The 15,193-nt window shown below is 43.2% G+C and overlaps 1 long non-coding RNA gene across 2 annotated transcripts in view; it reads left to right on the top strand.

The window, feature by feature from the left end:
• The first annotated feature begins 5,000 nt into the window (after positions 1-5,000).
• Positions 5,001-15,193, top strand: part of LOC112136907 — a 47,331-nt gene continuing 37,138 nt past the window's right edge. Inside the window, exons 1-2 of one of the 2 annotated variants that reach the window (XR_002917447.2) lie at positions 5,007-5,128; positions 5,419-5,772. This is a non-coding gene — a long non-coding RNA (uncharacterized LOC112136907). Of the gene's footprint in view, positions 5,773-15,193 lie in introns of both variants that reach the window. The other variant, XR_002917446.2, reaches the window with a different exon arrangement.

Genomic DNA, 15,193 nt, shown 5'->3' on the forward strand with positions numbered 1-15,193 from the left:
TGCCCTGACCCTCACCTGGACTCTGACATCTCTAGTCTCTTTTTTGATGATCCCATTCTCGTGATTGGCCTCAGCCTGTCTGACTCTGATTTATCTTTGTGGACTTTTAGCTGTGCTTCATTCCTGTCTGAACTAATAAACCTGCTGCAGGTGGAACCAGCTGTCTGCTCTATTGTGACACAAGGACGCTTCAACACATTGGCAGGCGGGCCGGGAACTGAACCTGCGATCTTCCAATGAGAGGTCGACCACTCTGTCAAATGAACAGATTTTTCCTTTGGGCAAGAATCTAATCAACTGAGCTTGTAAATGCTGATTACCCAGGCCCAGAAAGGAGGAGGATTGATTGATGAAGTTCAATAGTATGACTGGCTTATATTATACTTGACAAAGTGAAGTAGCGTGTCTGTGTGTCTGTTTGCTGTGTTTCTGTCATGGAGCAACCTGCTGCTACCGTCTCCAGTCACCAGAGGGAGCGCTCACCAGAGTTCTGAGCTCACCACCTGCCATTACCTGGACTCATCAGCTCAGCTGTTCTCCATCACCTCATCACCTCCTCAGCTCATAGTCTGGCTCCACACTCCACTCCCCGTGAAGCTTTGTTTGTGCCACCTTGCCTGCAACTCTGAGCGTTTACTCCTGACCTGATCTTCTGCCTCCGACCCTGCTACTCTGATTGCCTGCCGCCTGCCCCTGACCCTCGCCTGGACTCTGACTCCTCTTCTCGCTCGTCTCGGATGATCCCATGCCCGTGTATGACCTCTGCCTGTCTGACCCTGCTTATTCTGTGGACTATTAATAAACCTGCTGCACGTGGAACCAGCTGTCTGCCTGTTTGTGACAGTTTCCTGGGCTAAATTGATAAGCTGAAAATATTAGCCTGTTTTTCTGCTAAGAGGAACTGGTCTCTGCTTCTCTTTTTTTCCCAAAACCCAGCCGCCCCGCTCCCTGCTACGGAGCTCAATATACCTCTGCACAAGTATAATTTGGGGGTGAACATTTTTCCACATATCCCATGATGCACAGTTCCTTGGTTATTGAATTTATTATCAAAATAAGTGAATTGTGGTGTTCGCTGTACGAGTCCATGGTCTTGCCTGATCCTGGCTCCGACCCTCCCCAGTCCCTGCCTGAAGAACTTCCTGTTTCCCTGTTCTCTCCAGCCAGATGAAAACACCTGGTTGACCAGTATCCTCACCTTGTTCACCTTCCTCCTGCTAACTCCACTCCCCCTCTCTGAGATCCTCTCAGCGCTGCCCCTTCAGTAAGGCGGTGCCTGACCCGTTTCTCTCTGTTCAAATATCACTACCTTCTGAATCAACCTGTTCTCTAACTAATCTGGGTTTTTGCTTCCTGGGGTTTGGCTACTTTCTCTATCTCAAGTTCCTGTTTAAGTCTTTGGTGGTGGATGGTGTTTTATTCCCATTCCTTCCACTTTTCCTGTTAATGAATCTTCCGTCACTTCTGTGTGTTTTCCAGCTGAGAACAGCCACTCCTGTTTTAGGGCTAGACTTGTACGAGGAGAAGGAAACAGCTTCCTAATGTTGAGAAGATCTAAATACTTCTGAATTAAGTATAATTTGTGTTTTTCTCTCTTTCCATTTTGGAAATAATCTTTTTTTTTTATTGGGTTTAGACCCAGTTAACATTAAAATACATTATTTTCAGTGTCATTATTTTTTACACGTTATTACTGTTGTTATTCATCATCTGACCCATTGTAACATGAGGAATGTGAATAAAACCCCTTTGGAAAGCATCATAATGTGAATAACGGGGTTCAGTTCCACCACTGTAGTGAGGGATGTTCTCCCTCCTTTGTACAGTCAAACTTAAAAACAACAACTGTCCATTCTTTGGTGCCTTATGTCTTTCTGCTTTATATGATCACATCTCATTAAAGATCCTATTGAATACATTTTATTCCCGGGGTCCAGCTTGCAGCTTCTCCTCATGATGATGCATTTTCCTCTCATACGCTTTGGGACCGTCTCGAAGGCCCAATCCGACTTCTTCCTGTCTCCCTTCCCCTTTGTTTAGCCCTCCAAACACAGAGTTATGAACAAATAGTGTTTCATATTTCGGACATCACTTTCTTCGTTGACATCATAAATAATCACCAGTCTGCTAGCATTAGCTCTGAGTTTCCAGCACTTGAATACACATACCAACAGCGGTTTTATAGCTTTAAAAAGATCACACTACAACAAAAAGTCATTACTTACATTTAAATGGAAACATCTGTGCTTCAGAGCGCACCCACGTGAAGGAAAGCACTTCTCAGCGCGACGCGGAGGAGGACTTTGTATCCCTCGGCTTGGAGGGTCGGATTTAAAAAAACATTTCCTGGACACACTTACACTTAAACTGCCTCTTCAAACGGAGGGGAAGGGAGACGGAAGAATTCGGACTGGGGCTAAAAGTTACTCATGAAAACTTTCACTTTCTGGAGTTTTCTTGCTGTATCATTATTTGTGGTTTCCTCCATGGTGTCCTCTTTGGTCTTCGCCATAGAAGACTGTCGGATGGGCCGGGTTCAAGGTCTGGATCTTCTGTTGTTTCCTCACAGCTCTTGCTGACTGGTACCAGTTATCGCTGAAGTTCCTCCTGTTGATTTAGTTGTTTTGTTCTTTTCATTTAAAGCCTCTTTTTGTCCTGAAAATATTGTGACCCATCATGGTCACCATTTGTAACTAGAAAGGTTGCATTACCAGCTAGTGTGGCTGCTTTTTGCTGAAAGATGCTGAAGCTTTTTGCTGAAAAAAGTGATGCAATTTACTTGTATTTCTGAAGGGATTTGCTGGAAATGCAAAAGCTATGCAAAACGTTAAATTATAAAGACTAGAAATTTCAAATTTAAAGAACTATAAAAGATTGTGGAAGTTGACTTATATTTCTAAAAAAAATATGTAGTAGAATTGCTTAAAAATCCTTAATGCCGTACATGCCAATTTTGCAAACATATTTAGTGTGTTCCTTAAATAACAGCTGGACTTCAAACTATCCCCAAAATCTTAATAGATTCCAAATTAGCCAAAAAAAGCTAGTTTGTTGCTTAAATTCTAGCTAAACTCCAAAATAGCCTAAAATTCCTTAGTAAACTAAATTGGTCAAAAATGTTGGCATGCTGCTCAAATAAAAGCTAAACTCTAAATTAACATAAAGAATCCATTAGCCAAAAATGTTAGCATGTTGCTAAAATCGAATCTAAACTCCAATTTTTTTAAAATGACTATAAAATATCAAAACATAACCCAGGAATATATTTAAAGGCTTGTTGCTAATTTATTTCAAATTTTTAAATTGAAGACTTTCTCTTCAATTTCCTATGGGAAATATTTTGCTCAATATTTCAAAAACTATACAGTTTCTGAATACCAAAAATACAAGCAGTAATGTCCTGAACGAGATGAATGTTTTGATACCAAGATTACTGAAATCACTGGAAGTGTGATTGAGTTTTTACTTGCTGACATATGGAAAGGAGCAGGAGAATCACTATAGTGTGAATGCTGACGAAACAATCACACAATTACAGTAATTACCACAAAGGGACTGGATTCAAACAGACTGCAGGTTTTGGCATGTTTGCTAGTGCAGTAAAACACTTGGTTCAGTGGTTTTTAAGTGTAATCCACATAAACACTTTGATGAAGAGCACAGACTTGCTGTAAAAACATTTCCTCATTAGAAAGATGCGACCCACATTCTTTTTATGAATTAAATTAGCTGAATATTGTATTTACACAAACAACAAACATTCTGCAAATGCTGACCAACACCTTCCTTGTTTTATTTTAAACTCAAGTTTTTTTTCTCTCACCATAAACTTCTCACTCTTTTGGATTTTTACATTTTTCTTTCAGTAAATTATGTTTTTTACTTTTATTGTATCTGTTGTTTTCTGAGAAAAAAGTGTTTGGGCGACATGTTATGACTTACTTTGACATATTTTTTTAAATAAAATTATTCAATCTCTGAGACCCTCCACCTCTAAAACAACAGCCACTCCTCAATTGATGTGAATTTGATTAATTAATGTACCCTTTACTAGAGTAAATGCTATGATGTCAAATCTATCAATAGAAATAAATACACTGTTCTGCAGTCATTGGTAAAATCATTTTCATTTATTATAATCCAGAATTTCGATAAGTTTTATGTTCTCTTGTGGATTAAATGAGCTGCTTAAGTGTTTTATCTCAGAGCTCTGTGGCCTTTTCAGGCCTTACAGACACCAGTCACTTTCATTTTTCAATTTCTTTTATTTTAATTCAGTTAAATTTACAGCAGAACGTAGTTCCTCCAACCAGAGGCTTCCAACCATGTTTTACTTAAGTGTTTAGACTCTAAAAAGACCTCGGGAATCCTCAATCCCTCTAAAAGATTGGACGTTTTCCGTTATGCCTGCAGTTGTCATGAGCAGACGCTGATGCTCGAGCATCTGCGTGCAGCAGGCCGCGCCTCAGCTGCAGAGCTGCAGGTTGCTCTACCTGACAGCTGCTGCGGCTGCTGAGGCTGCGCGGCATCACTCTGCAGCGGGCTGCGCATTCAGGCCTGAGCCTGGAGGCCTCGGCGAGGCTGCAGTTTCGCGGCTGCGCCGTTAGGTGGCGCCTGACTGTGAAATTCATAGAAATAAATGTGTCCAATCAAATCCGCCTGGTCTGTAGTTCTAGAAAAACGAATGTTTTTGTACACAAACATCTTTCATGATTTATGACACTTTTTCCACCTCTGTTTGTTTTTTTCTTGTTAAAACCACAAATGATTCCATTTCACGACTTTCTGAAAGGATTTCCTGACATAAATATGCATCAATGTTTTCCTAAAAAATAAAAAATGTTATTTTCTCACTGAACTCGTAAAAGTGGAGCTGCGCGCGCAGCTCTAAGACGGTTTCTGTCCAACAGGACTCTGGATCCAGCAAGCGCGCGCATTGGACAGCGCGCGGATTATTTCACCCGCTGCTTGACGTCAGCGCGCAAACATTCACGCAATCTCCAGGATCTCCTGCTCCATGCGGCGCCGGCTCTTGCGGGGACTCGGCTCGCGCTCGGAGCTCTCAGACCCGCACAGACGTTCATCATGACCCGGCGAGGAAGGGGGTGACGTCATGGAGCAGCAGAAGGTGATGCTTCTTCTTCTTCTTCTTGGGATGTTGCGGGGCTGCGTCACACGCGCCGCTTTCATCCTGGTATGGGGGTCCCGTGCATCACGCGTAGAGTGACCGCGCAGCTCCTGGTTTGGCTCCGTATTTTCGTCAGGATGTGGTCACAGGTGCACCAAGGAGGAGGAGGAGGAGGAGATGCTCCGCGCAGCATCAGGACCTCTGGAGTCTGGAGCTGCGCGGCTCCCTCTGAGGCTGGGATCACGTGAGGACTGACCGGCTCGTGGATCTCTGGTGTTTTCCCCCTCTAGAGCCCCAGCTCCGCCCCCCACCAGCACGCGGGACGCGCACCCCCACGTCCATCAAATGCTGGCAGCCCGTGGAGAAGAGCAGAACCTCAGAAGGATGGAGTTTGCTGGAGTTACGCAGACCAACAGCCGGGAGTCTGAGCGCGTGCGTGATGTCGCCTTTGTAAAAACAAGTTAAAAGAGAGCGAGGGCAGCTCCCGCCCGCGCGGACGGACGGATGGAGGGCTCCTGCGGGAGCTGCGTGAAGGAAGGGCCCAGAAAGGTTTCTGCTTGGATCGGATCGAGTCATGATGTCATCCGGACTATCGGAACTGCTGAGTCCAGATTCTGAAGGGACCTGAAGTGGATCCATGAGCTGTAAGTATGACTGAACTTTACGAGAAACCAGAACTACTTCGTGAAACTGATGACAGACAGACAGACAGCAGCTCCAGGGCTGGTTGTGCGTGTCCCGCATTGGCGAAGCCTCCATTGATGAGGCGGCCTGCGTGCGTTTACAAAGCAAACAGTTGCGTGATTGTTAGCAGAGCCTGGGAAAGTGTTCGTCCGGCCGGGAGGTGGAGGGGCCTGTTGTTCAGGAGAGCAGCGCCGCAGACAGCTTTGTGATGGAAATGAGCAGCAGCGCTGTTGAACTTGATGTTGACTTTCTCTTCTTTCACGCTGATCTTCAGGCTTTCAGGATGTTTGTCTTGTTTTTTCGCTTGTAGGAAAACATTCTGTGGATTCATTTCAATGAAACAGAAAACGACTGAAAAATGGAGCTGAAATTCTTTAGCTTTTGGTTTTATAAAGAAAGAGACACTTCACCAAATTTCTTTTTTGGTATAACATAACAAATTAATAGTGAAATAATTTAGCTTTATATTCTAAGACTCAATTCCTCTGGAAAATATGTAATAATCTTTTAATTTGCAGAGCAGAAACCGAATCAACCTTTTCTCTGTTTTCACTTCATTTACAGTAACGCCGGATTTCTCTTATTATACACGGTATTTCCCAAATCGTGGCATATGTACGCATTTTACTGAGACTGGGCTGCCCTTTAGATCAACCTGAACCTCTGGATTATTCATATCTAAAGTAAATAAATAAATACAAAGAAGTTGTTCTGGAGAGCTGCTTCCAACAGAAAAAAAGAGAAACATTGGATCGATGACAAAAAGTTTTGTAATTTGTTATATTTAAAATTATTAGTTTTCATCAAATTACAACTTTGAGTTGATGGTTTACTCAACTTAAGAAAATATATAATAAAAACTAATCTTTTTAAATGTAACAAATGACAGAGCTTTTGTTAAATAATCCAATTTTTCACTTTTTGCAGTGTTGGCTGTTTCTTTAATTTGAAATTATCAAGAAAATCATTGACTTCTTCATTAAATGGCGCCACGTTTCCCTATTATCCCCCAAAATAAAACAAAATAAATAAATAAAAGCCAGTCTCTTAAAAGTGTCACTCTATTAAATGTAGTAGAAGAATTTACATTTATTTCCGTGTGTGCTTCTTCTCCACAATCTGCACTGGGATCTTCGTTTCAGCACCAAGGACAGATGCTCTCTTCCTCCACCTCACTATTTGTACACGTTCAAAGAATTCTTTTGGATTAATCGAAGCCTTTCATAAATATAATCTGGCAAATATTTAAATGTTTATTTGTATAGTTTAGCTGCGCAAAAAATTGAAATGAATATTTCTGTTAATTAAAGAGATTTTTGTGAACATAATCCTGTTTGTTTTGAGACAGAGAAAAGCTTCTTTTAGAATTCACAAATAAATAAAATAAAATAAAATAGAATACAATAGAAATGATTCTCTGCAGCTCCCGTTCGTGTCAGATATAGAAATAGTTCATGACGTGCCAAAGCAAAGATCACCGTGAGGCTGATCAGAACAAGAACTGACGTCTTTACCTTCTTTAAAAAGAAGCTACATTTTCAAAGTACAAGCATAAATATTCCCACACAGTAACCCATCAAATCAAGCATCTGAATTGAGGCCTTTTTGTTGATTCAATGCTGTGAAAACCTGTTGAAAATCTCAAACAAGCTGCAACATTTTCGGAGCTTCAGGTTTGACGTCGCTTGGAGCTGATTTCTTCCAGATTCACCTGGAAATGTTTCCTCTGCTCCTCTCGAGCTGCAGAAATCGTCAGAGTAGCTCGTCAAAGCTGTTCAGAAAAACGATCGTTTATTAAGGCCAACGGAGACTTTTCCTTCTGAATGTTTAGTTGAACTCTGGTGAAAAGTGAGGGAGTCCGTCCATGTGAGCGCGCGCTCTGTACCTGCTTCTCCATCTGCGTGCAGTGATGATGATGTGATGATGATGAGGAGGAGGAGGATGAGGAGGAGGAGGAGAGGCCATCAGGAGACTTCCCATCAACTCCACAATTACTGTAGAAAGGAAGCTACCAAGACTGAATTAAATACATTCACAAACAGAACCTAAAGATAATCACATTCAGTGATTTGTAATGTTGATTTACCAAACAAACGGACATAAATTCCACTTTTGTTTTCTGTTTAAATGCGCGCGTGTCCGTTCAGTCAGGCCGGGTGTGTTTGAAACATGAATCCATCATCACTCTCGGGCTTGGCGTCGGTTTTACGCATCATTTTGACATATTTTATGTTTAAATACCTAAATATTGCTGTAATTTTCGGGTGGAGATGTGAGGAGCTGATCCGGGGTTTGGACGTGTGGACGTTGGTCCATCACCTCAGACCTCACCAGCGTGGACCCTCAGATTTTCCCTTAAACTGCCTCCTAGTTCATCCATTTGTACCGTCAGTGCGCACAGGTCTGTGCCCAGATAAGCCCCTCCCACCCCTTTCACGTTAATGTTTCATACCCCTTTCGCTTCCTTCATTTTTTCATATATCAAAATGTGGCCTTGTTGTTGGTTTATTTCTGCCTAACGAACACGCTCGCGCTGGCTGACACGAGCCTCTTCACAATGGAAGCTGCTGCGCCACGTGTCCCAGCACGCGGCGCAGCATGAAAGGAGACACACCTGACATGAAATGAGGAGGATCATTTTCAGATTCTATTTGAAAGAAATGTCAGACAATCATTTCAGATCTTTGGAGAAAAGAAAACGTGGTAAATAATTCACCACAATCACATCACTATCACAGAACTATTCACATGCATGCTTGTTTGATTGCTTGAAATAAACCATTAAAAGAAATAGAAATTTAAAATTTAAAAGGAAGTCATCAACCCGGAATGATTGGTGTGGATTAGTATTACTCCACTTGGGTTAGTTTAAAAATGTGCATTTACAGATGTATCCGAACACAGATGATTATCTGGCGACTTATCCTGAACACATAATTGTGTTTATGTGCCGTGGTTAGCACAATCACAGCAACAAGGTCCGGCTGGGACCTGAAACAGAACCACCAATGGGGACCTTTCTGTGTGGAGTTTGCATGTTCTCCCTATGCATGAATATATGGGTTTTCTCCAGGGACTCCGGCTTCCTCCCACAGTCCAAAAACATGTTTCACTGGTGACTCTAGAACAGAGGGGTCAAACTCCATCACACCAGAGGCCAAAATCCAAAACACACCTTAGGTCTCGGTCTGAACAGGAAAAACATTTATTCAACACACTAAAACTACATTTATAAAACTTTAAAACAGTAACTTTTAACATAATTATGAACTAGATATATGGCATTACCTGTGATAATGCTAGTGTGAATGCTCTAAGCTGAATTTGGCTGCTCAAGATTCTGAAATTGATAGCTAAAAAACTGAAGCTGATAGCTGAAAACGTTGAAACTGATAGCTGAAATTGCTGAAGCTGATAGCCAGCTAAAATATTAGCTAAATGCCAAATTAGCCCAAAAAATCTTAGTAAATGCCAAAATAGCCAAAAAAGCTAGCAGAAGGCCCATTTTTAAAACTTTAAAACCGTAATTTTTAATATAATTATGAATAATATAAAGTCAGGAATATTATTCCAGAATAAATCAACTTAAACCTTAATTAACTTTCAATATTTTACTCTCCATAAAATATATTTTTTTCAAAACTACCCAAGTTAGAAATAAACACAAGATAACATCGGGCCATTAATAACAATAAGATAAAATTAAATTACCTGGAGGGCCGGATCCGGCCCCTGGGCCTCGAATTTGACACATGATCTATATTGTCTCTAGGTGTGGATGAGGGTGTCAATGGCTGCAACAGACTACTGACCTGTCCAAGGTGTATCCTGCCTTCGTCAATGAGTGCCCAGGTTAGGTTTTGGCAGGCACATGACCCCGAAAGGGACAAAGCCTGCAGTCATCCGCTTCTGTCAGCCTGCAGTCTTCATCCTTCTCTGTTAGCATGCAGTCATCCACATCCTCTGTCAGGCTGCACTCATCATCATCGTCTGTCAGGCTGCAGTCATCATCCTTTTCTGTCAGGCTGCAGTCTTCATCCTTCTCTGTTAGCATGCAGTCATTCTCATCCTCTGTCAGGCTGCAGTCATCATCATCGTCTGTCATCCTCTCTTTCTGTTAGGCTGCAGTCATCTTCATCGTCTGTCAGGCTGCAGTTATCATCCTTTTCTGTCAGGCTGCTGTCGTCCTCATCGTCTCTCAGGTTGCAGTCATCTTCATCGTCTGTCAGGCTACAGTCATCCTCATTGTCTGTAAGGCTGCAGTCATCCTCTCTTTCTGTCAGCCTGTAGTCATCTTCATCGTCTGTCAGGCTGCAGTCATCCTCGTCGTCTGTCAGCCCACAGTTATCCTCTCTTTCTGTTAGGCTGCAGTCATCCTCATCGTCTGTCAGGCTGCAGTCATCATCCTTTTCTGTCAGGCTGCAGTCATCCTCATCATCTGTCAGGCTGCAGTCATTATCTCTTTCTGTCAGGCTGCAGTCATCATCCTTTTCTGTCAGGCTGCAGTCATCCTCATCATCTGTCAGTCTACAGTCATCATCTCTTTCTGTCAGGCTGCAGTCATCATCCTTTTCTCTCTTACTGTCAGCCTGCAGTCATCCTCATTGTCTGTCAGCCTGCAGTTATCCTCTCTTTCTGTTAGGTTGCAGTCATCCTCATCGTCTTTCAGGCTGCAGTCATCATCCTTTTCTGTCAGGCTGCAGTCATCATGTCTTTCTGTCAGGCTGCAGTCATCATCATTTTCTCTCTTTCTGTCAGCCTGCAGTCGTCCTCATTGTCTGTCAGCCTGCAGTCATCCTCTCTTTCTGTAAGGCTGCAGTCATCCTCATCGTCTTTCAGGCTGCAGTCAGCGTCTCTTTCTGTCAGGCTGCAGTCATCATCCTTTTCTCTCAGGCTGCAGTCATCCTCATCGTCTGTCAGCCTCCAGTCATCCTCTCTTTCTGTTAGGCTGCAGTCATCTTCATCGTCTGTCAGGCTGCAGTTATCATCCTTTTCTGTCAGCCTGCAGTCATCCTCATCATCTGTCAGGCTGCAGTCCTCGTCTCTTTCTGTCAGCCTGCAGTCATCATCCTTTTCTGTCAGCCTCCAGTCATCCTCTCTTTCTGTTAGGCTGCCGTCATCTTCATCGTCTGTCAGGTTGCAGTTATCATCCTTTTCCGTCAGTCTACAGTCATCCTCTCTTCCTGTCAGTCTACAGTCATCGTCTCTTTCTGTCAGCCTGCAGTCATCCTCTCTTTCTGTCAGTCTACAGTCGTCCAGCTGAAGGCCTCTGGTAGTTAATCTTTTTCAAACAGACCCCATTCTGCTGCACTAAAACCGTGGTATGGGGGTGGAGATCAGGTTAGTTTGAGCTTTGCATTGATAACTAGTTGGTTTGTGAGGTCTGGGCTGTGCTGGAGTGTCCATCCTCTGGTCTGGTTGGTTGATCCATCATTTAGAGCTCATGTGAAGATGTTTGCAGGGGAAGTCGTGCTTTAACAACAGGGGGTGTCCGTGGATGATTGGGGGTGTCATCCTCCTGAGCCCGGATGGAGCATGCTGCAGAAGAAGAAGTTGATGCTTGATGATCAGAGATCTTAGTCGTGCACGAGCTCTCTGGATGCGTGACTTCTCTGCGAATATATGCGGGATATTCATCATATTTCTCATACATGACAACAAAGCCAATGAGTTCTAACCTGTTTGGTGCCTGTGCGCATTCAAGTACGCACGTGAGAGTCAGGGGGAGAGAGGAAGGCGCGCGCGCACACGCGGGCGGAACGCAATGGTTCCATGTGACCACAACACACGCAGCTCCGCGGCGGCCCCTTTAAGAAACGTGGCTTAGTTTTTCTCTTTGGTTATCTAGCTGTATGAGTTTCTGTAATATCATAAAGCTAGAGAACCGAATGTAGAAACTAAGTCCGCTGTCATCACGGAGGAGCTCGGACAGCCTGGATGCCGGAGCGGGGGGGACTGATGGATGGATGGAGGGAAGGATGCGGGCACGGAGGACCGGGAGACCGACCGCAGCGGCGTCCGCGCCGCCAGAACCGCCTCCTCAGCCCGCGGATGCTCGTGTTCGCTAGACGAGGATGCGTGGAGTGACAGCAGCCTGTAATCGGGGGCAGACTCCAGTGATGGTGATGAGGAGGAGCGCCGCGCGGCAGTGATGCTGATTCTTCATGGAACAGACTTGGATTGTTGGTCGTTTCAAATGCCCTCAAATCCGGTCCGTGAGTTGTATTTTTCATAGTAGAGTGACTTGGGTTCGGACCAGAAGGACAGATCAGGTCTGAGGAAGATGATGTTGAAGGTACCCGATGGGAGGGCTCTTTGAGTCACGTGGTCCACAGCAGTCGTTCCTTTGGTGAGGGCCTGTTTGGGAACCCTTTGTGCCAAAGCCTGCCTGCATGAGTTATTAAGGCCTAAAATATTTGAAAGATATAATTCAGTACCATCATCATGCAGTCTCGAGGTCTTTGCTTTCAGATTACTGCACTCAGCTCAAAGGAAAATATTATTTTGAAAAGAAAAATTTTCAGATGTGGTGCTTAAACACAAAATCTGTAACATACTGTAACTTTTGAACCGTTTACAGGTTCAAAAGTTGCTGCTTTTCTCCTTCAGATTCTACTGGAATATCCTGTTAATGGTTGAGACGTTACAGTAAATCAAAGAACAGAAACACTAGAGCTCCGGTGTTAAAGGGTTAACCTCTAAGCTTTAGAAGGTGGTAAAGGGGGACATTTATGTCAAAGAAAAAAAATCCTAAATATGACTTGAATTGTTGCTGCATTTTAAGGCAAACGGCACTTGCTGCCGTTGCGTCCTGCTGGACCTTTTTTCCATCCAGTCCTTCTGCTCACCTGGCAGGTGTGGCCAATGTGGCACCTGCTGGCTATTTAAGACAGAGGAGGTCACGCCGAGGCTGGCAGGGGGCAGAGCAGATTGAGGAGCTGGTTGGGTTTGTTTGGTGTGGTGCTGGTTTGTTTGATTCTCTTTTACCTTCTTTGTCTTCCGCAGTCTGACACTGCTGGGTTTTATTTTAGTTTGGGGTTGGACTGTGGTAGTCTTAGTTTACAGGGTTTGTTTATTTATTTTTTTCTGGTAGATTGTGGTTAGGGAGCTGCTGACTCCGACAGTCGACATGTCCGGGTCAGCGGTCTCTCTGATTCATTTAATTCTTGCCCAAGGTTCCAATTCCTTTTGGTTTGTCTTTTTGTTGGAACCAGCACACTAATTATTTCATTTGGTTCTTTCTTTCCAGACACAGGGTTCTGTTTATCTAATAAACTGTTCCTTTTATTCTTATTGGTGTCCAGTTCTTATGTTACTGCCTCCTTTTGTATCTATTCCCCTTGACCTGAGCCAGATGTGCCTGTTGGGGACGTAGCATGTGGGGGCTCGTCCGGGATCAGCCATTATTAACAATGATTGACAAATACCCCTATGCAATTAAAAGAGGTTCTTGTGCCACAAACAGCTCCCAGCCAGGTATGCAAAGGAACATCAGGTCAGCAGGTGTTTGGAAACGCTGCTTGGACTGCACATCCAGATCTCCTCCCTCTCTCTGTCTGAGTCAAAGGGGAGCCGTTTGAGTGACAGGTTGTCCTCCATGGTGGAGAATGTTGAATTTTAAACACCCAGTTGTGTGCTGCTGCTGCCGCTGCCTCTGACTGTGATGGTGAAACTGCACAAACCTAGAGCTGTTTTTCTCCCTGTCCGGCTTTGGTTCCATCACTAACTGGAATAGCAGCCGGTTTAGCTGTGGCTACTGAACCTTTACATTCTTAACTGCAGCTTTTCAAAATGTTGCTTTATTTCTGTAGTTTGATGTCATTAGAAAACTACATATTTTCCACCAATTTCTTTAGAAAAAATACAAACAATTAAGGCAGAGTTGAACGCTTTTAGCTGGGTGTCCCTTCAGCCTTTCAGCTTCCTCTCTAATATGCTAGTGCAACGTTAGTCCGGGCATTTCTGACCCAGCAGGATGTGTCAAGTGCGATTGTTCTGTTCTGACTCCTCCACCCTGTTGCAGTGAAAATGAATGCATTGCTGAAGGCTAATAAATAGAGGAAGCCTTTGAGATTCAAATGCGAGGCAGGCGAGACGTCACTTTTCCCACATTATTCTACGTCTGTCTGGGGCCCTCTCCGCCATCAGGAGGAGGCCCCTTCAGCACCAGATGGAGCCCCGTCTAGACTGAGTCTAGCTTACAAGCATCTGCTGCTGGGCTGCATTAAGTTGGTCATTGTCCAGCGATTCCTCCGTCTCAGCTTTGGGGTCGTTCTGTAGTGAATGTAGAGGATGTTCATGTAGGATACCAGGTTTGTTCAAGTCTCTAGCTCCTCCTGTTTGGGATTTTTAACTGATTTCATCAAACAGATGGGGGGTGGATTGCATATTGAGAAGAATGTTTGGACAAAGAACCCTTCCCACACCTCTAAACCCTGCAGAGCTCCTGATTCAGGCTCACTGTCCTGCAGCTAGCTCCAGCCTTAGCTAGTGTTGCACCAGTGTTCTCACACATGCCTCTGTGTGTTTTTGTTCGTGCACTTCCATTTGAGTGTTTGTCTGTTGACTCTGCGATTGCACTGCGTGTACCTGATTATCACATCATGCATCCATTGGTCACAATAAGCATAGCAGGAAACTGTGGGCCACAAAAAGAGATTCTCCTTTACAATTTAGGACTCATCACAAATCTGCATTGTTCATATTTCTGAAAAAGGAACCCTTTATATCACATTTTTACTATTTTTTAATCTGTTGCATGTATTATCATTATTTCTTTAATGTGTGAAATAATGATTCTTCTGCTCCTTTCTGTACGTTTTTTGTCACGTATAAACTCACACTATGAGCTATTTTGTAAATCTTGTTTTTAAAACGTTCAGAGCATTCCTGCTTTTGGTATTCATATATTTAGCAGTTTTTTTAATTTTACACAATTTACACAATTTTTTTTAAAACCCGTATAAATGAGAAATTCTTCAAATAGTTTGTGCTCTTCAAAACATTTGGAATATTGATATCAAAACATTCAGGAGATGCATGCTTGTACTTTTCGTATTTTTTACAGTTTTTAGGATTTTATGCAATTTCTGCAAATTCACTGGCCTCATTGAAAATGAATGGACACTCTTCAAATCCTTTAAAAACTTATGCAATATTGGTATCAAAATGTTCAGCATGTTCAGGACATTATGTAGTAATTAAAGTAAATTTCTTCAGTGAAAAGCATTCGCACTAGCATTATTGCAGGTCATTCAACTTTTCTAGTTTAACCTTGATTTGAAGTAGATCATATAAACCTTTTTATTTCAACTGTGACGTCTGGGTTTGGAAGCTTATCAACAGCCTCTAACCCAGAGGAGGGCAAACTACCAAACTACA

This window comes from Oryzias melastigma, linkage group LG4 (genome assembly GCF_002922805.2).
Source record: "Oryzias melastigma strain HK-1 linkage group LG4, ASM292280v2, whole genome shotgun sequence".
Lineage (NCBI taxonomy): Eukaryota > Metazoa > Chordata > Actinopteri > Beloniformes > Adrianichthyidae > Oryzias > Oryzias melastigma.